Consider the following 23,980-nt stretch of genomic DNA (forward strand, 5'->3'; position numbering starts at 1 on the left):
ACAATTTGGACCCAGTCCTATTACTTATTGACTTTCTTTACCTTTTTACTATGTTCCTACTATGTAGTCTCCTTTGCTTCCTTGACTTCAGTTACTGCACGTTCCAGGACAACTTCAAAGTATATGTATTTATTCAGACCTCTCTCCTGAATTTCAACAAATGTCTCAAGTGGTTACTGATGCCTCCTCATGACAAACTCTGAAACTAAATGATGCATCTTCTCTCTTCTCCTCTCCCAGGTATGCCCTGTGCCTTTAATTTATACTTACTAATTCCTAATCCATACTACCACCCACTCCTTTACTCCTGCTTGAACTTCAGGCATTCTGTGTTTTCAATTCTACCTCCACAACACCTCCTAAATGTGTTCATTTGTCTGTGTCCCTACTGAAGTGGCTAGAGTCAGGCTCTCATTATTTCTCACCTGGATTCTTGCCACAGACTTCTAACTGGCCTCTTTGCCTATAGTCATGCCTGAACTCCTAATCAACTTGCCATATTGGTTAGTAGAGTGACAATTTAAAAATTCAATATAGCATAATATAAAAAGCCTACTATTTTATGTTCCTTATGCTTCACCTGAATTGATGTTGAGTGATATCCAGTGCTTTCATCCATCTTTGTGCCTTTACATGGTAGCTTCTACTCTTTCTGTTTTCTCCCATCATTTTCTGTTATCTGCCACTTATCCCCAACACCCACAACTACCTTAGGTGGCACTCCAGTGTTTCCACAGTTTCCTTCTCTTCATAGCATAGATCCTTTGTACTCAAATTAGCATAATTATGATTTACTTGCCTGTCATTTGATATCAGTAAGGTAATGCTAGTTGCCAAGACAAACTAGCTCATAATTTTAACACAATAAAGGTTTATTTCTTACTCATAAAATTTCTGTCAAAGACAAAGTATAGGACAAAGTTAACAATGACTGTTTATACATAAATTTGACAAGTGACACCATCTGCTGTTACTTTCATTTCTTTAGAGGACCAAAGGTGTTAGAAAGAAAAGTAAGTTTTAAACAGTATAAAGAATACTGAGAAAATCTGATTGGCAAGCATTCTATTAAAATCACTTCTTTGGAAGTAGGGGAGCATCTCTAAATGGTCTCCAGATATATTTGGCACCCTATGGATGGCTGGAGGGGAAAAAGAGTAGTTCTTGAGTATTTCAAAAGAGAAATGGTTATTCAGCGTTAAACCTGATGGAGTTTTGTGTCTGGCCACTCCTAGTAACAAGTAGAGGTTGATGGGGTGCTTTTTGTGGTGGTACACTTGCCATGGTCCTCAGTGGGGTGGCCGCCATGGTAGGAAGGTTTTCAGTCCAAGTACAGTTTGTCTAGTGAAAGTGAAGTGAAGTCACTCAGTCATGCCCGACTCTTTGCAACCCCATGGACAGTAGCCTGCACCAAGCTCCTCCGTCCGTGGGATTTTCAAGGCAAGAGTACTGGAGTGGGTTGCCGTTTCCTTCTCCAGGGAAAGAAACTGCCATTTCCTTCTACAGTTTGTCTAGTAGTTGGTGAGTTTCTTCTATGTGGTGACCTTAAGATTTAGGCTCCTTTCTTTAATGGCCCTGCCCTGCCATCCTCAAGGATCAGTGAGCAGATGAGGAAAATGGAACTATACTTCTTACATCTCCCTCCCAGAAACTAATAATCATCACTTCTGTTCATGTTTCATAGGCAAAAATCTAGTTATCCCAGTACTCCTTCATACTATGGAAAGAGAACACAAATTTTGGATGAACAACTCCTAGCTACCATCTTCACCACACATCCTCACAAGAGTTTGAGTTGTGAAAGGAAATACCACATGTTTCCACTGCTTTGCAAATCAAAGCAATGATTTGCATTATAGTGATATAATGCTACATATCAGCTGCTCCAAAAAAATTAAAAACAATGGTTGAATGATTATATCGATATATGTTTGAATGGCTCTATTATCTGAAAACTCAGAACCACTAAAACTGTTCCTTTCTATTCCTAAAAATTTTCTCAAGCAAATTATTGTTTAAAATGAAATAAAAACATATAACCTGTGGATATAAGGCATCATTCTAAAGGCTAATATTGAATATCTCTCTCCTTGCAAAAAAAAAGGAAAATGAATCTAAGTAGCACTCTAAATAGTAAATATTAAATAAACTAACAGCAATATTTTAAACAGTAAAAATCAATACCATAAAATAAATTAGAGGAAAAAGTACTTGCCAAAGAAATCTCCCTAACATTTTGTAAAGAGAATTCAGAAAGGTTATAAATCTGATCTTAATAATCAACTAAAAGTAGATTTTTATTTAGAATTTTGAGCTAATTTTGAGGCAGTAAGATCATTCTTAACAACCTTTTTGTTTGTCACTAGAATATATTTCTAAAATAAAATTGTCAAAAATAAAGCATGAAATAAATAGCAGCACATCACCCAGTGAAAATATAATAAACAACTTTCCAATTAGTTTTAGAGGTATTCAGGAATGAATTATCCTCTGCTTTCAGATTTTCATGAATAATTCAAATTCTGCTGTCAGTAGATCTAATTAGTAATTATCCAAACTATTTCTAAATTATCTGGTTTGAAGTTACCTGTGTTGCAACTAGATTTATTTCTGATATAATTATTAACCCCATCTGTGTTAGCGTTATCTCTTTCTCTATTGCCAGTAATGGAACAGGCACCTCCAGATAGCAGAGAAGCCTGCAGATTCAGTTTATTAATATACCATTACCAATTAGTCCCTCTAGTGCTAAGAAACTGACAGCATAATACCACATAAGCAGTTATTTTCAAGGCCTGTAGGAATGCTTGTTCTACATTCTAATGATTTAACCATGTAACCACTGTAAGGAAAAGTTAACCTTAAAGGGAAAGAATAAAATCTAGGGTAGGCACGATGGAAGGATAGTGAGGCAAAGAACAGACTCAGGGGTGGAGTGAGACATATTCAAGTGGTTGTAGAGGCCCCACACATAGGGAATGGTCCCCTGTGTGATCCATGAGAGTAACTGAACACACTCAGAAGCAACATGATACAAAAAGGAAAATTCATTAATTTCAAATTTAATGCTAGATCATAATGCTAGAGATATCTTCTTTGTGTTTTAAACTGAAGTATATCTCATTGTGTCTATATATTCCTCAACCACACTATTTGAATTTACAAACATCACCTCTACACACACACACATACACACACACATTTACAAAATAAATTTTCATATCTTTACCCTCAACAAAATCTGAATCCTAAAAATTCTTAACAAGCCTTGGGATGAAACGAAACATAACTGTGATGCAAAACATACTTAACTGATAGTTCCAAGTGCATCATAAATTCTGGGAAGAAAAATTTAATTGATAATACACATTTTCCTTGATTTCATTCTTATTGTTCCTAGAGAGGGAATTCAGGTAAAATGGCATTACTTTTCTCTTCTTCTTAAATATGTGTATGTATATATGTGTGTGTGTGTGTATATATATATATATATAACTGTAAGGTTTTAGGAATTATAATACTCTCTGTAATTCTTTCAAACTGTTCAAAAGCATTTAGCTTTAACCTGCAGGAGTACATCACAAAATTTTATTTTACAACCACCATTTTTCCTCAACAATAGCTTTGCCTATTATAGTCATTAATAGCTTCCTCCATTTTCATACACATGCAAAAAAAATAAATAAAACTTCATTTCCTTTTTTATTCTTTTTTATCCAGATTTCACTGACAACTGAGAACAACAAAAGATGAGATACGCTTATGAACATTTCTTGGGTCTTCGTCTGCTCAACATTTCTACTTTACAGTGTTTTCCTCTCTGTTTTGTTCTTTCTCTTGGATGTATTTATAGAAACTTTTCTTATTTTCTCTGAGTCCCCTGCCTACATTATTTCACTTTGCTTTCTTGCCTCTCTTATTGTGTGCCTGCATTTCTTAACGACTAGCTTATATCTATTCCTTTTAATCTCCCCTCTTTTCCATTTCCTATACAATTCTATTTTGTATTTCGGTGCTGAGAGAAACCCACCCTCACCCACGGATATTTTTTAATCTTCTCTGTATTTTGAACCTATCTTGGGACAGCTTTTATGCTTTCCATGCTGAGCTCACCTTAAAACTCATTTTTTCCCCTTTTTCCCTGACCCTAGCAGTCTATCACTGACTTGATTTTGATCTGATTATTTGACTCAATATCTTAATAACAAACTCTTCAAGTTTAGTCATTATTCACTCTACTAGTGACACTGACTGGATATTTAATAAGTTTAAGGGACTTATTGGTATGAAAACAAAATGCGACATTTTAAACACATCTCTATGGTGTTGAACAAATATGTGAATGGTGGGTGGTCAGTATTGTTGTATACTAAGTCCTTCTAAGTCATCGATCTAGGACTGACTTCCCTGAGCTGGGACAAGAGGAAGTCTAGATGACCTCTCTGTGGACAACTACTATTGGTCAGCTGATGGATCTAATGAACAAAACTGTGACAACTGACATTATTGCCAAGGCTAATCTCAAGTTCACTTATCCTGGAACTTCTCTGTAAGAAATTCCTCTTCGGACTCAGCAAATTCCTTAAAGTAATCTTGGCAACAAAGTATAGTTCTGAACCCTCAAGTTGTGTATCATATTTGTAAATATGACATTACCTTAAAGCAGTCCAGGTCTATAAGAACAGCTTAGCCTAACTACAGACATATACTTTCAGACTCAGAACTCTGGAAAGTTCGGTTAACCAAAATCTACTTCTAGACATCAGACCAGCTCTAGCCTAGATTTAATGATTTAAATTTCAGTGTATGATGTCATTCCAATAATTCATCCTTTGCACTTGAAGAAGAGAACTAAATCCAAGGAAATTAAACTGAAACTTTGCCTACCAAAACAAAAGAAATATTGAGAAGATATAAAAGACAAAAACTACAAATTGTCTGTTAATCATCATGGTGGCACATTTATGTTCAAAGATATATATTACTCAATTTAACTAACTCATTTCTTTTGACTAACACCAGCTGAAAAACAGAAATTAAATATTAATTTCAGTCTGGCTGTTATATATCTATTTGAATATTTCATTTAAGGTAGCATCACTAAGTCTGATTATTTTAAAACAGGTTGATATTCATTGGCTTCCCAGGTGGCACAGTGGTAAAGAATCCATCTGCCAAAGCAGGAGACACAGGAGATGTGGGTTCACTCCCTGGATCAGGAAGACTCCCTAGTGGAGGAAATGGCAACCCACTCCAGTATTCTTGCCTGAATAATTCCACAGACAGAGGATCCTAGAGGCCTCCAGTCCATGGGATCACAAAGACTTGGATATAACTGAGTAACGGAGCACGTACATAATATCCATTAGTAAATGATGATTTCTCCCAGTCATTCTGAATGGTTGTTTTCAAAATAAGAAAATTATTATATTATACACATTGTAGCAGAGAAGGCAATGGCACCCCACTCCAGTATTCTCACCTGGAAAAAGAAAATCCCATGGAAGGAGGAGCCTGGTAGGCTGCAGTCCATGGGGTCGCTAAGAGTCAGACACGACTGAGCGACTTCACTTTGACTTTTCACTTTCATGCATTGGAGAAGGAAATGACAACCCACTCCAGTGTTCTTGCCTGGAGAAACCCAGGGATGGTGGAGCCTGGTGGGCTGCCATGTATGGGGTCGCACAGAGTCGGACACGACTGAAGTGACTTAGCAGCAGCAGCAGCAGACATTGTAGAAAATATAAAATAAATATTAAAATGATTTCTACCCTTTTCTCAAGATACTTTCAAATTAATAAGAATCTGGGTAAAAATACCTGTTTTTTACAAGTTTTAACTCTTCCAAATTCATTACAATATATATATATTTCTTATTATTTATAGATTTTTATGGAGAATATTAATGTATAATATATATCATGTAGAGTCTTTATATTCCTGTATACATAGGACCGCAAGCATCTGGATAGCTAAAAAGCAAATGATCAAGCACAAAAATCAAGCCACCTCTCAATAGGAGCTAGAGGAAGAAAAATCAACTTTTCAAACCTGAAACCAAGACTGTCTGCTAAAGGATCAGCCTCTCTCTTCTCCCTTCAAGTAGAAAGCAGGGAGTTCTCCACACACATCTGTAAATAAATGACATATAAACTTGGTCATGAATAAAAAAAAGGACAACTTTTATACCATGAAGAAAGGGTAAAAGTAAAATACCATCAGCATTAAGTGGATTTTTTTTTTCCTTTTTATAGATTTTACATTTTAAACACATATGTCATGACATTTTAATGTAGCAGTTCTGAAATGGAGAAATAGCACATTGATTTTGTGCCCTAGAGAAAAATAAACAATAGCACTTTCAAAAAAGGCTTTGGCCTGAGATTCCCTTAAGCCATATAAAGGACATTTATCCCCAAACTGAATGATGTTGGTAATGACTGCACTTCCTCGACTACTCTTTCCATCTCAATATTCTGGTTTGGTACTATCAATGAGGTCACCATGATACCCAGGCTATAATATAATGTGCTGATGAAAAACTGCTATGAATTCAGGTTGACATAAAGAATACCACCACATTCAGGATAAACTGCATCAATACAGGATTAATCAGGAAAGATTGATATTCTTCATGTATCTAGCTATCAAATCAGCTCTAAAGTTAGAGAAAATTTTACTGTGAGGCATAAAAAATAAAAATGTATATCAAAGTAGCAAAAGTGCTAAATATTTTTCCTATCTGAAATTCTTTTCCTTTCTATTTTTAGTTTGAGATACATCTCTATTCTTATTATTCTTCTATTCTATTCTTGTGATTATTCTTAGTAGTCCTAAAGTGAAATGGAAGAAAATAGTTTTGTGAGTATCAAACTAGACATTAAATGGGTTTTTAAAATGTATATTCTATTTTTGATGCAGGTAAAGTCTATTAATAGTGATAAGCTACATTTGGCCACAGAGGAATCACTGAATTTATCATAGCTTTAGGTATTACATTTGGGAATTGTTATCACACATATTATCTGAGGCCTTAATCCTGAATATTCATTGGAAGGACTGATGCTGAAGTTCCTGTTCTTTGGCCACCTGATGCAAACAGCTGACTCATTGGAAAAGACCCTGACGCTAGGAAAGATTGAGGGCAAGAGGAGAAGAGAGCAGCAGAGGATGAAATGGTTGGATACCATCACCAATTCAATGGACAGGAAGTTGGGCAAACTCCAGGAGATACTGAAGGACAGGGAGGTCTGGTTGCAAAGAGTCAAAAAAGATTTAGTGACAGAACAATAACAGCAACAATCTGAACCATAGACAAAGTAAAATGATATTTGCATATCTTTTTATCATATGGAAAACACTAACTCCACTAAAAGATATACGCTGAATTCTCATTAAAGTACCCTAATTAGCATGTATTCTGCAAGTCGTCCTGAAAGATGACACTGTGAAAGTGCTGCACTTAATATGCCAGCAAATTTGGAAAACTCAGCAGGGGCCACAGGACTGGAAAAGGAGTTTTCATTCCAATCCCAAAGGAAGGCAATGCCAAGGAATGCTCAAACTACCACACAATTACACTCATCTCACACGCTAGTAAAGTAATGCTCAAAATTCTCCAAGCAGGCTTCAGCAATATGTAAACCGTGAACTTCCAGATGTTCAAGCTGGTTTTAGGAAAGGCAGAGGAACCAGAGATCAAATTGCCAATATCCACTGGATCATGGAAAAAATAAAAGAGTTCCAGAAAAACATCTATTTCTGCTTTATTGACTATGCCATGGCCTTTGACAGTGTGGATCACAATAAACTGTGGAAAATTCTGAAAGAGATGAGAATACCAGACCACCTGACCTGCCTCTTGAGAAACCTACATGTAGGTCAGGAAGCAACAGTTAGAACTGGACATGGAACAACAGACTGGTTCCAAATAGGAAAAGGAGTATGTCAAGGCTGTATATTGTCACCCTGCTTATTTAACTTATATGCAGAGTACATCATGAGAAACGCTGGACTGGAAGAAACACAAGCTGGAATCAAGATTGCCAGGAGAAATATCAATAACCTCAGATATGCAGATGACACCACCCTTATGGCAGAAAGTGAAGAGGAACTCAAAAGCCTCTTGATGAAAGTGAAAGAGGAGAGTGAAAAAGTTGGCTTAAAGCTCAACATTCAGTAAACAAAGATCATGGCATCTGGTCCCATCACTTCATGGGAAATAGATGGGGAAACAGTGGAAACAGTGTCAGACTTTATTTTTCAGGGCTCCAAAATCACTGCAGATGGTGAGTGCAGCCATGAAATTAAAAGACACTTACTCCTTGGAAGGAAAGTTATGACCAACCTAGATAGCATATTCAAAAGCAGAGACATTACTTTGCCAACAAAGGTCCGTCTAGTCAAGGCTATGGTTTTTCCAGTGGTCATGTATGGATGTGAGAGTCGGACTGCGAAGAAAGCTGAGTGAGTGCCAAAGAATTGATGCTTTTGAAGTGTGGTGTTGGAGAAGACTCTTGAGAGTCCCTTGGACTGCATGGAGATCCAACCAGTCCATCCTAAAGGAGATCAGCCCTGGGAGTTCTTTGGAAGGAATGATGCTAAAGCTGAAACTCTAGTATTTTGGCCACCTCATGCTAAGAGTTGACTCATTGGAAAAGACCCTGATGCTGGAAGGGATTAGGGGCAGGAGGAGAAGGGGATGACAGAGGATGAGATGGCTGGCTGGCATCACCGACTCGACTGACGTGAGTCTGAGTGAACGTTGGTGATGGACAGGGAGGCCTGGCGTGCTGCGATTCACGGGGTCGCAAAGAGTCGGACACGACTGAGTGACAGAACTGATGCAAGTCTAATCTTTAGATGAAATTATATCATGCCAGTATTTTTCTGATAATACTTGTACAATTTATAAGTATTAAATATTAAAATTTATAATACTTATGGAATTTCTTCAGTATTGTTCCCATTCAGTTCAGTTCCATCACTCAGTCGTGTCCGACTCTTTACGACCCCATGAATTACAGCACACCAGGCCTCCCTGTCCATCACCAACTCCCGGAGTTCACTCAAACTCACGTCCATCGAGTTGGTGATGCCATCCAGCCATCTCATCCTCTGTCTCCCCTTCTCCTCCTGCTCCCAATCCCTCCCAGCATCAGAGTCTTTTCCAATGAGTCAACTCTTCACATGAGGTGGCCAAAGTACTGGAGTTTCAGCTTTAGCATCATTCCTTCCAAAGAATACCCAGGACTGATCTCCTTTAGAATGGACTGGTTGGATATCCTTGTAGTCCAAGGGACTCTCAAGAGTCTTCTCCCATTGCATGAAGCTAAATTCGCAGAATGGAGTGTCATATTTGGTGATAGCATGTACTAACAAATTGGTTCACTTAAAAAAATTATAAATCCAAATGCCACTGTGACAATGGGAAACTGTCATTTACCTCTTTATAAAAATTAGAAATAAATGAAGTCTTCTTCACTCACTTCCATCTTTTCTTTCTGAACACAGTAGAAACTCCAAGTGAATAGCTTTAAAGAAGCACCCCAGGTTTATGCATTCTCTTTCTCTCCTAGAAAACATGGAAGTCTCCATGGCCAGATCCTACCTGACACAGGAAGAGAAGGGCCAAATAAAAGGAAGAGAACTCCTTTCAAAGATACAAAGATTGTATCTTCATTCTTCCACATCCAAAAGTACATGTGTGCAATGCTTTAAAAGATGGAGACAAAGCTTGATAGGCCTGCCTGCAATTCCAAGGCCATCATGTGCCCTGTACTCTATCCGTTTTTACTGAATGTATACTCTACAGGAAGTGAAAAAAATGAAACTGTTAGTCATTCAGTGGAGTCTCACTCTTTGTGACCCCATGGACTGTAGCCTGCCAGGCTCCTCTGTCCATGGCAACAATACTGGAGTGGATAGCCATTCCCTTCATCAGGGGATCTTCCTGAACTAGGATTGAACCCTGATTCCCTGCATTGCAGACAGATCCTTACCATCTGAGTCACCAGGGAAGACCCATGATCTATTCAGTCATTTCTTAACAGTACTATGCCATAGTTTGATTCCACTGAGCCTCCAAAAGCACTGTGTATTTTAATTTCCATTTTCATAAGACTATTTGGGCAAGCTCAAGTAGTGGTATAGCATTTCTTATTATAGGATGCTACAGAGTTTCTGATTTAAGACAATGACAACTTAATTCAGTTGGCATTGGAGCTATCTAATTTTTTTTTAATCCATAGACTTTTTTGCAAACAAACTAGTTGGCTCGAATTTGTAAGTCTCATACCCCTGCTGAGGCTCATTTTATATTTCACATGCAAGAATCTGAACATCTCAAAAATGTCAGTACAAATCACACACTTAGCCTTGTCAAAATCATTTTCAGTACAGTCTTCTCTCAAAAACCCAGTAATCTGGTATAAATACTCTTCCTTGAAAACTGGGAACAAACTGAACTTTGGTATTTTCATTAAAACATTTGTTTATGGTAATAAAATAGCTGAAATACTGTTTTTTGTTCTTTCATGATTCAGATGGTCAAAAAAGTAAGAACAAGCCCCAAATTAATTATATTTGTCAACACTTTGTTATTAGCACATTCTCTATTGAAATTGACTTTGTAAAGGTTTCCAGATAAAATTATACATTAAATGCTCATTTAAGCCTATTAAAATGACAGGGAGAAAAGGGAAGAAGAAGAAAGGAATAACTCCAAGAGGACTAAGGAACAGAAGCAGTTATACATACAATGGCCAAAAGATATCAACAAGTTTTGGAAAGATGAAAACCAGGTGGATGAGAGGTAAGTAATTATTAAAACAGGAGGAAAAAAAAAGCTAGGAAAAGAGAAAATGCAAGAGAGAATGTCCATAGGAATTTGCCAATTTATGCATTAGAAACCCAGAAAGACTTAGAAATTATAAACACCAGACATATCAGAATGAAGAGATCATGTTAAGAATAAAAATAAAAGGAATATTTGAAAATCAGTTTAAAGGAGCAGTTAGATCTTCCAATTTCCTTCCTAACTGTAATCATTCACAAGACTACTACTCTCAAATTTGGTATAATATTTGGAGAACTTAAAAAAATTAGTCTCTAGACACAAGGATAAATACCACCCTAACAGCTGGGGCTAGGACATAATTTAATGATGAAGAACTGAAGACTCTTTATAAATACAAGTTTATTATTTCTCCTATACAATTTAGGACTCTGGCAGCCAGATTATACTCCCCAGAGCTGCAACTTAAGGATTTTTCTTGGACAAATAACTCATCCCAAAAGGAAATACATAACGAAAGTGAAATTTGGACATCCTCAACAAATTGATGATTCTGCCGGATCATCTTACAGTGAAGTCCAACAGCCAACATGTTCTTCTCAAACACCAGAGACTCCAGTTTTTAGGGCTTCAAATTTAAATATGAACAGATTGTCAAAGATCATCGAACTGAGGAAAGCTTTCAACATAACTGTTAGAAAAATTTTAAAAAAACAGAAAACTAATGCAGAGAAATGGGCATAGTACAAGAATCAATATCAAAATGCGTTTATATCGTTAATATCCTGAAAGATATTTCTCTGTGAAAAAAGGACAGAATGTTATTTTTTATAATTACAGAAAAAAGGAGACCTTTTAGATATAGACATACAACAGTTAAACCTTCATTTGAAATTTTGGAAGACAAAGTTGAAGAAATCTTTCAAAAACTAGTACCGAAGAAAGAAAATTAAAGACAGATAATTAGATGATCTAGGAAGTTCACCTGCTGATCAAGAAAGGTTCCAGGGAGAAAAGGTAAAAAACTAAAATGAAACAGAAATGTATTATGAACATTAAATAGGGATTTCTCTGGAAGTCCAGTGGTTAAGAAATCTGCCTTGCAATGCAGGGGACATGGGTTCCATCTGTTATCTGAGAACTAAGATCCCACATGTTATGGAGCAACTAAGCCTATACACCACAACTAGAGGGTCTGTGCATTGGAAGGAAGATACATGTGCCACAACTAAGACATGACACAGGCAACAGATAAATAAATACTATACATGTGTTACATCAATTAATTCTCCCAACAAAATCTTTGAGAATTTCTATATACAATAAATGTGGATATAATAAAAAAAAATAAAATGACATTTCTCTAAACTGAAAGACATGTGTTAGTTACCACCGTAACTAGTGAAAAATGACTTGCATCAGAGCACATCAACTTTAGGTTTCTGAGCTCTAGAGATAAAGATACCCTAAAAGCTTCCAGAGATAAAGATGCTGAGAGGAGGAAGAAAGGAGAATAAGGACAAGAGAGAAAAAGATAAAGTTTCAAGAAAGGTATAGGACTAAGGTTGGTATTGATTTTCTCAGAAGTTCTCCATTTTAACATTGTTATTTTGTGGTATAGTCATGTCTACTTCTGTGACTCCATGGACTGTAGCCCACCAGGCTCCTCTGTCCATGGGATTTTCCAGGCAAGAATACTAGGGTGGGTTACCATTTCCTCTTCCAGCGGGTCTTCCTGACCCAAGGATCAAACCTGTGTCTCAGGTACTGCACACAGATTCTTTACCTGTGAAGTGAAACTGAAGTCACTCAGTCATGTCCGACTCTTTGCAACCCCAGGGACTGTAGCCCACCAGGCTCCTCTGTCCATGGGATTTTCCAAGCAAGAGTACTGGAGTGGCTCGCCATTTCCTTCTCCAGGGGATCTTCCCAACCCAGAGATTGAACTGGGGTCTCTCGCATTGCAGCCAGACACTTTACCATCTGAGCCAACAGGGAAATGCTTTGTACTAAACTATTCCAAAAATGGTGGTTGGAAGCATATGAAAAAGGACATGAAAAGAAGAAAATAATGATTATATCTTATGGAGAGTAAAGGGAATCCCCAGGATGATAGGAGGAGAAAATGCCATGTTTAAGACTCTAGGAAAGATCAAGACAGCAAGCATCTTCCATTGGGCCAGAGACACGAAGGGCACCAGAAAAATGTCTCTAAATGAAAGGAAAAAGCTACTGGTAGATTGCCTAATATGTCTGTCCTCAGTGAGAACCATTTTTTTTTTTTTAACTAACTTTATATTATATTTAGGAATAATTTTGAATTGACAGAAAAGTTTGCCAACATAGTACATAGATTTCCTGTATATTCCTCACTTAGTTTCCCCATGGTTAATATCTCAAATTGCCATGGTATATTTGCCAAAACTAAGAAAATGACATTAGTTCTTTACCAAAAAAATGAAATCAAGACTTTACTAGATTTCACCAATTTTTCTTTTAGTATCTCCTAGCTCATCCAGGATTCAGTCCAGGCTGCCACACTGCATGGAAGTGTTATGCCTCCCTAGTCTCTGCATGATTTTGACGGTTTCTCTGACTTCGTTTTTTGTGTGATAGTTTTGAGGAGTGCTAGCCAGGTATCTGGATTTCTCTTATGTTCTTCTCATCATTAAACCAAAGTTAAACTTCATCTCCTGAAGCGGGTATTATCTATGTATATTATTTTAATTTTTCTATAAAGACAATGTTTCACTTCTCTCCCACTTATTTACTTATTTAATAATTTATATCAGCCTATAAATTTAGTTATATTTATATTTTTCTTTAGATTATGATCCAGTACTACTCAAAGTGCTCCAGCTTTGGCCATTAGATGATACTTTGGGTAGTCTCCCCTGTCTCTCTGACACAACTCCATCCTTCCATTTTCAAAGTACTTCACTACTTTTGGATCGTACAAGATGCTTCTGGCTAAACTAACATTTGCCCTGAGGATCATTTCTATAGAAATAGAAATCTGTCTCAGGGAAAAATTCCTTTGTTACAGAATATCAATATAAAAAGGAGGCAAGAGAAGACTGAATATCATGTTCAAGGTGTGAATTTAGATAGATCCCTTTATACCACTAGAGACAGAGTTAATAAAAGAAAAAATGAAAGATTTAAAATATTTACATGTCTATATTTATGTGTGTGAACTACTTTGGCTACTTCTGCTTAATAGGAAAATACCTAGAAATGTCAGATTTCTGCAAACCTGATAGAAAATGTTACCTTCTTTTAACCTATTTCACAAATTGGAGAAATTCTCAACTAGGAAGAAACTGAAGAGTTCTTAAAGCTCTCATTGTATTCATTCTCAAATGTCTTCAGGTCCCAGGCAATGCTGCTTCTACCTACTAGAAAGGACTTTCAAAGGTACACAAAGCAAAGTGAGGAAGAAGTTTGATTAACACCATAGGTTTATCTAACTGAATACTCAGGCAGAACCACATTACCTAGAGATGGTAAAAGCATATGCCTGGGACACACACCTTAGTTCTCTAAAAGCCCCATTTCCTTAGCAATAAAATGTTCATAATAATAGCACCTACCTCATAAAAATACATGAAATTAAGAAAGACATTAAGTATAAAATACTTAAAATCCTGCTTAGAAAATAATAAGACATCCATAAATCTAATATTTATATTTGCATTTATGTACACACTGGTATCATTTAACTCATTACTATTATTGCTCTTTAAATCAAGAAAACTTGCTTAAATGTTAGATGCAGAAAAGTAAAGCCATCATGGGTACCTGGACTGTGCATTGTCTAGGCAGTAGGAAAAGTAAGAGCCAGGTAGGCCCAGTGGCTCCAATTATTTCTTATGCTGCCTGCTAAGTTATTTCAATTGTGTCCAACTCTTTGTGACCCTATGAACTGTAGCCCACCAGGCTCCTCTGATCATGGGATTCTCCAGGCAAGAATACTAGAGTGGATTGCCATTTCCTTCTCCGGGGGATCTTCCTGACTTAGTGATTGAACCGGGGTTTCTTATGTCTCCTGCATTAGCAGGCAGGTTCTTTACCACTAGCACCACTGTATAACCCCCTCCAGTCCCCCTCCAATCTATATTTCAGGTCACCTGTCCAAATGTAGCACATTCTGAAATATGAATATGTATCATGATGAAGCTTAGATGATAGTTGCTTAAACACTGACAAGATCAGAAGCTAAAGAACTAGAATCTGTAAAAGATATTTTTTAAAATTAAAATCAATTTATCATAATTTAGCTTAACCAAGTCTAAAGAGTCTGTTTCCTGTGGCCTAGGAATGTTCTGGTTTGTCTGAAGACTGATTATTTATCCTTTAAAGTTAACTATAGGGAAATGTCTCCTTGGAAACACTCTTCAGGAAATGATTATTTTTTGGAATTTGACTTGGGACTTTCTATGTACAGAAAATAGATAACTGCACAATTTGCCATTTTCTTTCAAAGAGTTGAAGATAGATAGCATTAAAATCAATATCTCCAACTGGTTAGATACCAACTTGTGTTCTCAGATATTATGATAAAACTAGTGTCCAACTGTTCTTAATGAAGTAAGCCAGAAAGAAAAACACCAATACAGTATACTAACACATAAATATGGAATTTAGAAAGATGGTAACAATAACCCTGTATACGAGATAGCAAAAGAGACACTGATGTATAGAACAGTCTTTTGGACTGTGTGGGAGAGGGAGAGGGTGGGATGATTTGGGAGAATGGCATTGAAACATGTATAGGTTCATATATGAAACAAGTCGCCAGCCCAGGTTCGACGCACGATACTGGATGCTTGGGGCTGGTGCACTGGGACAACCCAGAGGGATGATATGGGGAGGGAGGAGGGAGGAGGGTTCAGGATGGGGAACACATGTATACTATGGCGGATTCATTTTGATATATGGCAAAACCAATACAATATTGTAAAGTTAAAAAATAAAACAAAAAGAAAAAAAAAGTAAAAAAAAGAAAGAATTAAAATTTTGTCTCGTGAAACAGATACATGCAATGTATTTTTGACACAGAATCATTATGGATTGTGGGTAAAACTCACTTTTGGGATCTTGAGAAGCTGTGTAATACTTCTAAGCTCTGTAGAACTTAGCTATCTGTTGTATACATATATTAAGATAATGTTTTTTAAAGCACTTAATATAGGTCCTATTCAACAGATTATTAATTGCATAATTATCATTTTAAAGGTAAAGTCCTGGACTTCCCCGGTGGTTCAGAGGTAAAGAATCCGCAGGTCCGTGCAAGAGACACATGTTCAATCCCTGATGGGGAAAGATCCCACCTGCTGCAAAGCAACTAAACCCCTGTGACACAATCACTGAGCTTGCACTCCAGAGCCCGCGAACCACAACTCCTGAAGTCCATGTGCCCTAAGGCCCATAATCTGCAACAAGAGAAGCCACCACAATGAGAAGCATGCACATCGCAACTAGAGAGTAGCCCCACTTGCCCCAAATAGAGAAAAGCCAACACAGCAACAAAGACACAGCACTGCCAAAAATAAATAAATAAAAATTTTAAAAATATAAAAGCATATTTCTAAAGAGAAAGGTAAAGTCACCCAGTCATATATACTCTTTGCTATCCCCTGGACTACAGCACACCAGACTTCCCTGTCAATCATCAACTCTCGGGGCTTACTCAAACTTATATGGATGGAGTCAATGATGACATCCAACCATCTCATCCTCTGTCGTCCCCTTTTCCTCCTGCATTTAATCTTTCCCAGCATTAGGATCTTTTCCAATGAGCTGGTTCTTTGTGTCAGGCGGCCAAAGTATTGGAGTTTCAGCTTCAGCACCAGTCCTTCCAATGAATATTCAGGACTGATCTCCTTTAGGATGGATTGGTTGGATCTCCTTGCAGTCCAAGGGACTCTCAAGAGTCTTCTCCAACACCACACTTCAAAAGCATCATTCTTTAGCACTCAGCTTTCTTTATAGTCCAACCCTCACATCCATATATGACTACTGGAAAAACCATACCTTTGACTAGATGGACCTCTCTTGGTAAAGTAATATCTCTGCTTTTTAATATGCTGTCTAGGTTGGACATAGCTTTTCTTCCAAGGAGCAAGCATCTTTTAATTTCATGGCTGGAGTTGACATCTGCAGTGACTTCAGGGCCCCCAAAAATAAAGTTTATGTTTCCATTATTTCCCCATCTATTTGCCATGAAGTGATGGGACCAGATGCCATGATCTTAGTTTTCTGAATGTTGAGTTTTAAGCCAACTTTTTCACTCTCATCTTTCATTTTTATCAAGAGGCTCTTTAGCTCTTCTTCTCTTTCTTCCATAAGGGTGGTGTCATCTGTGTATCTGAGGTTACTGATATTTCTCCAGGCAATCTTGATTCCAGCTGTGCTTCACCCTGCACTGCCAAAAATAAATAAAAATTTTAAAAATACTAAAACATATTTCTAAATAGAAAGGTAAAGTCAGTTCAGTGGCTCAGTCATGCCCGACTCTTTGCAACCCCATGGATGCAGCACACAGCACCCCATGGACTCCAGCACACAGGCCATCAGCTAAATCATATGCAGATGATATGTTCATCCATTTCACTTGATGTACTCTGCATAAGAGTTAAATAAGCAGAGTGACAGTATACAGCCTTGATGTACTCCTTTCCTAATTTGGAAACAGTCTGTTGTTCCCTGTCCAGTTCTTTTTTAATTTTATTTTATTTTTAAACTTTACAATATTGTATTAGTTTTGCCAATATCAAAATGAATCCGCCACAGGTATACATGTGTTCCCCATCCTGAACCCTCCTCCCTCCTCCCTCCCCATACCATCCCTCTGGGTCGTCCCAGTGCACCAGCCCCAAGCATCCAGTATCATGCATCGAACCTGGACTGGTGACTCGTTTCATATATGGTATTATATGTATTTCAATGCCATTCTCCCAAATCATCCCACCCTCTCCCTCTCCCACAGAGTCCAAAAGACTGTTCTATACTTCAGTGTCTCTTTTGCTGTCTCATATACAGGGTTATTGTTACCATCTTTCTAAATTCCATATTTATGTGTTAGTATACTGTATTGATGTTTTTCTTTCTGGCGTACTTCACTCTGTATAATAGGCTCCAGTTTTATCCATCTCATTAGAACTGATTCAAATGTATTCTTTTTAATGGCTGAGTAATACTCCATTGTGTATATGTACCACCACTTTCTTATCCATTCATCTGCTGATGGACATCCAGGTTGCTTCCATGTCCTGGCTATTATAAAAAGTGCTGCAATGAACATTGGGGTACACGTGTCTCTTTCACTTCTGGTTTCCTCAGTGTGTATGCCCAGCAGTGGGATCGCTGGATCATAAGGCAGTTCTATTTCCAGTTTTTAAGGAATCTCCACACTGTTCTCCATAGTGGCTGTACTAGTTTGCATTCCCACCAACAGTGTAAGAGGGTTCCCTTTTCTCCACACCCTCTCCAGCATTTATTGCTTGTAGACTTTTGGATTGCAGCCATTCTGACTGGTGTGAAATGGTCCCTCATAGTGGTTTTGATTTGCATTTCTCTGATAATGAGTGATGTTGAGCATCTTTTCATGTGTTTGTTAGCCATCTGTATGTCTTCTTTGGAGAAATGTCTATTTAGTTCTTTGACCCATTTTTTGATTGGGTCATTTATTTTTCTGGAATTGAGATGTAGGATTTGCTTGTATATTTTTAGATTAGTTGTTTGTCAGTTGCTTCATTTGCTATTATTTTCTCCCATTCTGAAGGCTGTCTTTTCACCTTGCTTATAGTTTCCTTTGTTGTGCAGAAGCTTTTAAGTTTAATTAGGTCCCATTTGTTTATTTTTGCTTTTATTTCCAATATTCTGGGAGGTGGGTTATAGAGGATCCTGCTGTGATGTATGTTGGAGAGTGTTTTGCCTATGATCTCCTCTTGAAGTTTTATAGTTTCTGGTCTTACATTTAGATCTTTAATCCATTTTGAGTTTATTTTTGTATATGGTGTTAGAAAGTGTTCTAGTTTCATTCTTTTACAAGTGGTTGACCAGATTTCCCAGCACCATTTGTTAAAGAGATTGTCTTTAATCCATTGTATATTCTTGCCTCCTTTGTCAAAGATAAGGTGTCGATATGTGCGTGGATTTATCTCTGGGCTTTCTATTTTGTTCCATTGATCTATATTTCTGTCTTTGTGCCAGTACCATACTGTCTTGATAACTGTGGCTTTGTAGTAGAGCCTGAAGTCAGGCAGGTTGATTCCTCCAGTTCCATTCTTCTTTCTCAAGATAGCTTTGGCTATTCCAGGTTTTTTGTATTTCCATACAAATAGTGAAGTTATTTGTTCTAGCTCTGTGAAGAATACCGTTGGTAGCTTGATAGGGATTGCATTGAAACTATAAATTGCTTTGGGTAGTATACTCATTTTCACTATATTGATTCTTCCAATCCATGAGCATGGTATATTTCTCCATCTATTAGTGTCCTCTTTGATTTCTTTCACCAGTGTTTTATAGTTTTCTATATATAGGTCTTTAGTTTCTTTAGGTAGATATATTCCTAAGTATTTTATTCTTTCTGTTGCAATGGTGAATAGAAATGTTTCCTTAATTTCTCTTTCTGTTATGTGTGTTGATTTTATATCCTGCAACTTTACTATAATCATTGATTAGTTCTAGTAATTTTCTGGTGGAGTCTTTAGGGTTTTATATGTAGAGGATCATGTCATCTGCAAATAGTGAGTTTTACTTCTTCTTTTCCGATTTGGATTCCTTTTATTTCTTTTTCTGCTCTGATTGCTGTGGCCAAAACTTCCAAAACTATGTTAAATAGTAATGGTGAAAGTGGGCACCCTTGTCTTGTTCCTGACTTTAGAGGAAATGCTTTCAATTTTTCACCATTGAGGATAATGTTTACTGTGGGTTTGTCATATATAGCTTTTAATATGTTGAGGTATGTTCCTTCTATTCCTGCTTTCTGGAGAGTTTTTATCATAAATGGATGTTGAATTTTGTCAAAGGCTTTCTCTGCATCTATTGAGAAAATCATATGGTTTTTATTTTTCAATTTGTTAATGTGGTGTATTACATTGATTGATTTGTGGATATTGAAGAATCCTTGCATCCCTGGGATAAAGCCCACTTGGTCATGGTGTATGATCTTTTTAATGTGTTACTGGATTCTGATTGCTAGAATTTTGTTAAGGATTTTTGCATCTATGTTCATCAGTGATATTGGCCTGTAGTTTTCTTTTTTTGTGGGATCTTTGTCAGGTTTTGGTATTAGGGTGATGGTGGCCTCATAGAATGAGTTTGGAAGTTTACCTTCCTCTGCAATTTTCTGGAAGAGTTTGAGCAGGATAGGTGTTAGCTCTTCTCTAAATTTCTGGTAGAATTCAGCTGTGAAGCCGTCTGGACCTGGGCTTTTGTTTGCTGGAAGATTTCTGATTACAGTTTCAATTTCTGTGCTTGTGATGAGTCTGTTAAGATTTTCTATTTCTTCCTGGTCCAGTTTTGGAAAGTTGTACTTTTCTAAGAATTTGTCCATTTCTTCCACGTTTTCCATGTTATTGGCATATAATTGTTGATAGTAGTCTCTTATGATCCTTTGTATTTCTGTGTTGTCTGTTGTGATCTCTCCATTTTCATTTCGAACTTTACTGATTTGATTTTTCTCCCTTTGTTTCTTGATGAGTCTGGCTAATGGTTTGTCAATTTTATTTATCTTTTCAAAGAACCAGCTTTTGGCTTTGTTGATTTTTGCTGTGGTCTCTTCTGTTTCTTTTGCATTTATTTCTGCCCTAATTTTTAAGATTTCTTTCCTTCTACTAACCCTAGGGCTCTTCATTTCTTCCTTTTCTAGTTGCTTTAGGTGTAGAGTTAGGTTATTTATTTGATTTTTTTCTTGTTTCTTGAGGTACGCCTGTATTGCTATGAACTTTCCTCTTAGGACTGCTTTTACAGTGTCCCACAGGCTTTGGTTTGTTGTGTTTTCATTTTCATTCATTTCTATGCAAATTTTGATTTCTTTTTTGATTTCTTCTGTGATTTGTTGGTTATTCAGCAGCGTGTTGTTCAGCCTCCATATGTTGGAATTTTTAATAGTTTTTCTCCTATAATTGAGATCTAATCTTACTGCATTGTGGTCAGAAAAGATGTTTGGAATGATTTCATTTTTTTTTAATTTACCAAGACTAGATTTATGGCCCAGAATGTGATCTATCCTGGCGAAGGTTCCATGTGCACTTGAGAAAAAGGTGAAATTCATTGTTCTGGGATGAAATGTCCTATAGATATCAATTAGGTCTAACTGGTCTATTGTATCATTTAAAGTTTGTGTTTCCTTGTTAATTTTCTGTTTAGTTGATCTGTCCATAGGTGTGAGTGGGGTATTAAAGTCTCCCACTATTATTGTGTTATTGTTAATTTCTCCTTTCATACTTGTTAGCAGTTGTCTTATATATTGCGGTGCTCCCGTGTTGGGTGCATATATGTTTATAATTGTTATATCTTCTTCTTGGATTGATCCTTTGATCATTATGCACTGACCATCTTTGCCTCTTTTCACAGCCTTTGTTTTAAAGTCTATTTATCTAATATGAGTATTGCTACTCCTGCTTTCTTTTGGTCCCTATTTGCATGGAAAATCTTTTTCCAGCCCGTCACTTTCAGTCTGTATGTGTCCCCTGTTTTGAGGTGGGTCTCTTGTAGACAGCATATGTAGGGGTCTTGTTTTTGTATCCATTCAGCCAGTCTTTGTCTTTTGGTTGGGGCATTCAACCCATTTATGTTTAAGGTAATTATTGATAAGTGTGATCCCGTTGCCATTTACTTTATTGTTTTGGGTTCGAATTTATACACCGTTTTTGTGTTTTGCTGTCTAGAGAATATCCTTTAGTATTTGTTGGAGAGCTGGTTTGGTGGTGCTGAATTCTCTCAGCTTTTGCTTGTCTGAGAAGCTTTTGATTTCTCCTTCATATTTGAATGAGATCCTTGCTGGGTACAATAATCTGGGCTGTAGGTTATTTTCTTTCATCACTTTAAGTATGTCTTGCCATTCCCTCCTGGCTTGAAGAGTTTCTATTGAAAGATCAGCTGTTATCCTTATGGGAATTCCCTTGTGTTTTATTTGTTGTTTTTCCCTTGCTGCTTTTAATATTTGTTCTTTGTGTTTGGTCTTTGTTAATTTGATTAACATGTGTCTTGGGGTGTTTCTCCTTGGGTTCATCCTGTTTGGGACTCTCTGGGTTTCTTGGACTTGAGTGATTATTTCCTTCCCCATTTTAGGGAAGTTTTCAACTATTATCTCCTCAAGTATTTTCTCATGGTCTTTCTTTTTGTCTTCTTCTTCTGGGACCCCTATGATTCGAATGTTGTAGCATTTAATATTGTCCTGGATGTCTCTGAGATTGTCCTCATTTCTTTTAATTCATTTTTCTTTTATCCTCTCTGATTCATTTATTTCTACCATTCTATCTTCTAATTCACTAATCCTATCTTCTGCCTCTGTTATTCTACTATTTGTTGCCTCCGAAGTGGTTTTTTTTTTTTTTTTTTTTTCGTTTATTGCATTATTCATTATATATTGACTCTTTTTTATTTCTTCTAAGTCCTTGTTAAACCTTTCTTGCATCTTCTCAATATTTGTCTCCAGGCTATTTATCTGTGATTCCATTTTGATTTCAAGATTTTGGATCAATTTCACTATCATTATTCGGAATTCTTTATCAGGTAGATTCCCTATCTCTTCCTCTTTTGTTTGGTTTGGTGGGCATTTATCCTGTTCCTTTATCTGCTGGGTATTCCTCTGTCTCTTCATCTTGTTTAAATTGCTGAGTTTGGGGTGTCCTTTCTGTATTCTGGCAGTTTGTGGAGTTCTCTTTATTGTGGCGTTTCCTTGCTGTGTGTGGGTTTGTACAGGTGGGTTGTCAAGGTTTCTTGGTTAGGGAAGCTTGTGTCAGTGTTCTTGTGGGTGGAGCTGTATTTCTTCTCTCTGGAGTGCAATGAAGTGTCCAGTAATGAGTTATGGGATGTCTATGGTTTTGGGGTGACTTTGGGCAGCCTGTATCTTGGAACTCAGGGCTGTGTTCCTGTGTTGCTGGAGAATCCCTGTCCAGTTCTAACTGCTGCTTCTTGACCTGCATACAGATTTCTCAGGAGGCAGGTCACATGGTCTGGTATTCCCATCTCTTTCAGAACTTTCCACAGTTTATTGCAACCTACACAGTCAAAGGCTTTGGCGTAGTCAATAAGCAAAAGTAGATATTTTTCTGGAACTCTTGCTTTTTCAATGATTGAGCGGATGTTGGCAATTTGATCTCTGGTTGCCTTTTCAAAATCCAGCCAGAACATCTGGAAGTTCATGGTTCACATACTATTGAAGCCTGGCTTGGAGAATTTTGAGCATTACTTACCTAGCATGTGAGATGACTGCAACTGTGTGGTAGTTTGAACATTCTTTGGCATTGCCTTTCTTTGGGATTGGAATGAAAACTGACCTTTTCCAGTCCTGGGGCCACTGCTGAGTTTTCCAAATTTGCTGGTATATTGAGTGCAGCACTTTCACAGAATCATCTTTTAGGATTTAATAGCTCAACTGGAATTCCATCACCTCCACTAGCTTTGTTCATAGTGATGCTTCCTAAGGCTCACATGACTTCATGTTCCAGGATGTCTGGCTATAGGTGAGTGATCATACCATCATGGTTATCTGAGCCATGAAGATCTTTTTTGTACAGTTCTTCAGTGTATTCTTGCCACTTCTTCTTAACATCTTCTGCTTCTGTTAGATCCATACCATTTCTGTCCTTTATTATGCCCATCTTTGCATTAAATTTTCCCTTGGTATCTCTAATTTTCTTGAAGAGGTCTCTAGTCTTTCCCATCCTCTCCTTTTCGTCTATTTCTTTTCATTGTTCACTGAGGAAGGCTTTCTTATCTCTCCTTGCTATACTTTGGAACTTTGCATTCAAATGGGTATATCTTTCCTTTTCTCCTTTGCCTTTTGAATCTTTTCTTTTCACAACTATTTGTAAGGACTCCTAAGACAACCATTTTGCCTTTTTGCATTTATTTTTCTTGGGGATGGTCTTCATTACCACCTCTTGTATAACATCACAAACCTCCATCCATAGTTCTTCAGGCTCTCTATCATATCTAATCCATTGACTC

Source organism: Bos indicus, chromosome 6 (assembly GCF_029378745.1).
Source record: "Bos indicus isolate NIAB-ARS_2022 breed Sahiwal x Tharparkar chromosome 6, NIAB-ARS_B.indTharparkar_mat_pri_1.0, whole genome shotgun sequence".
NCBI lineage: Eukaryota > Metazoa > Chordata > Mammalia > Artiodactyla > Bovidae > Bos > Bos indicus.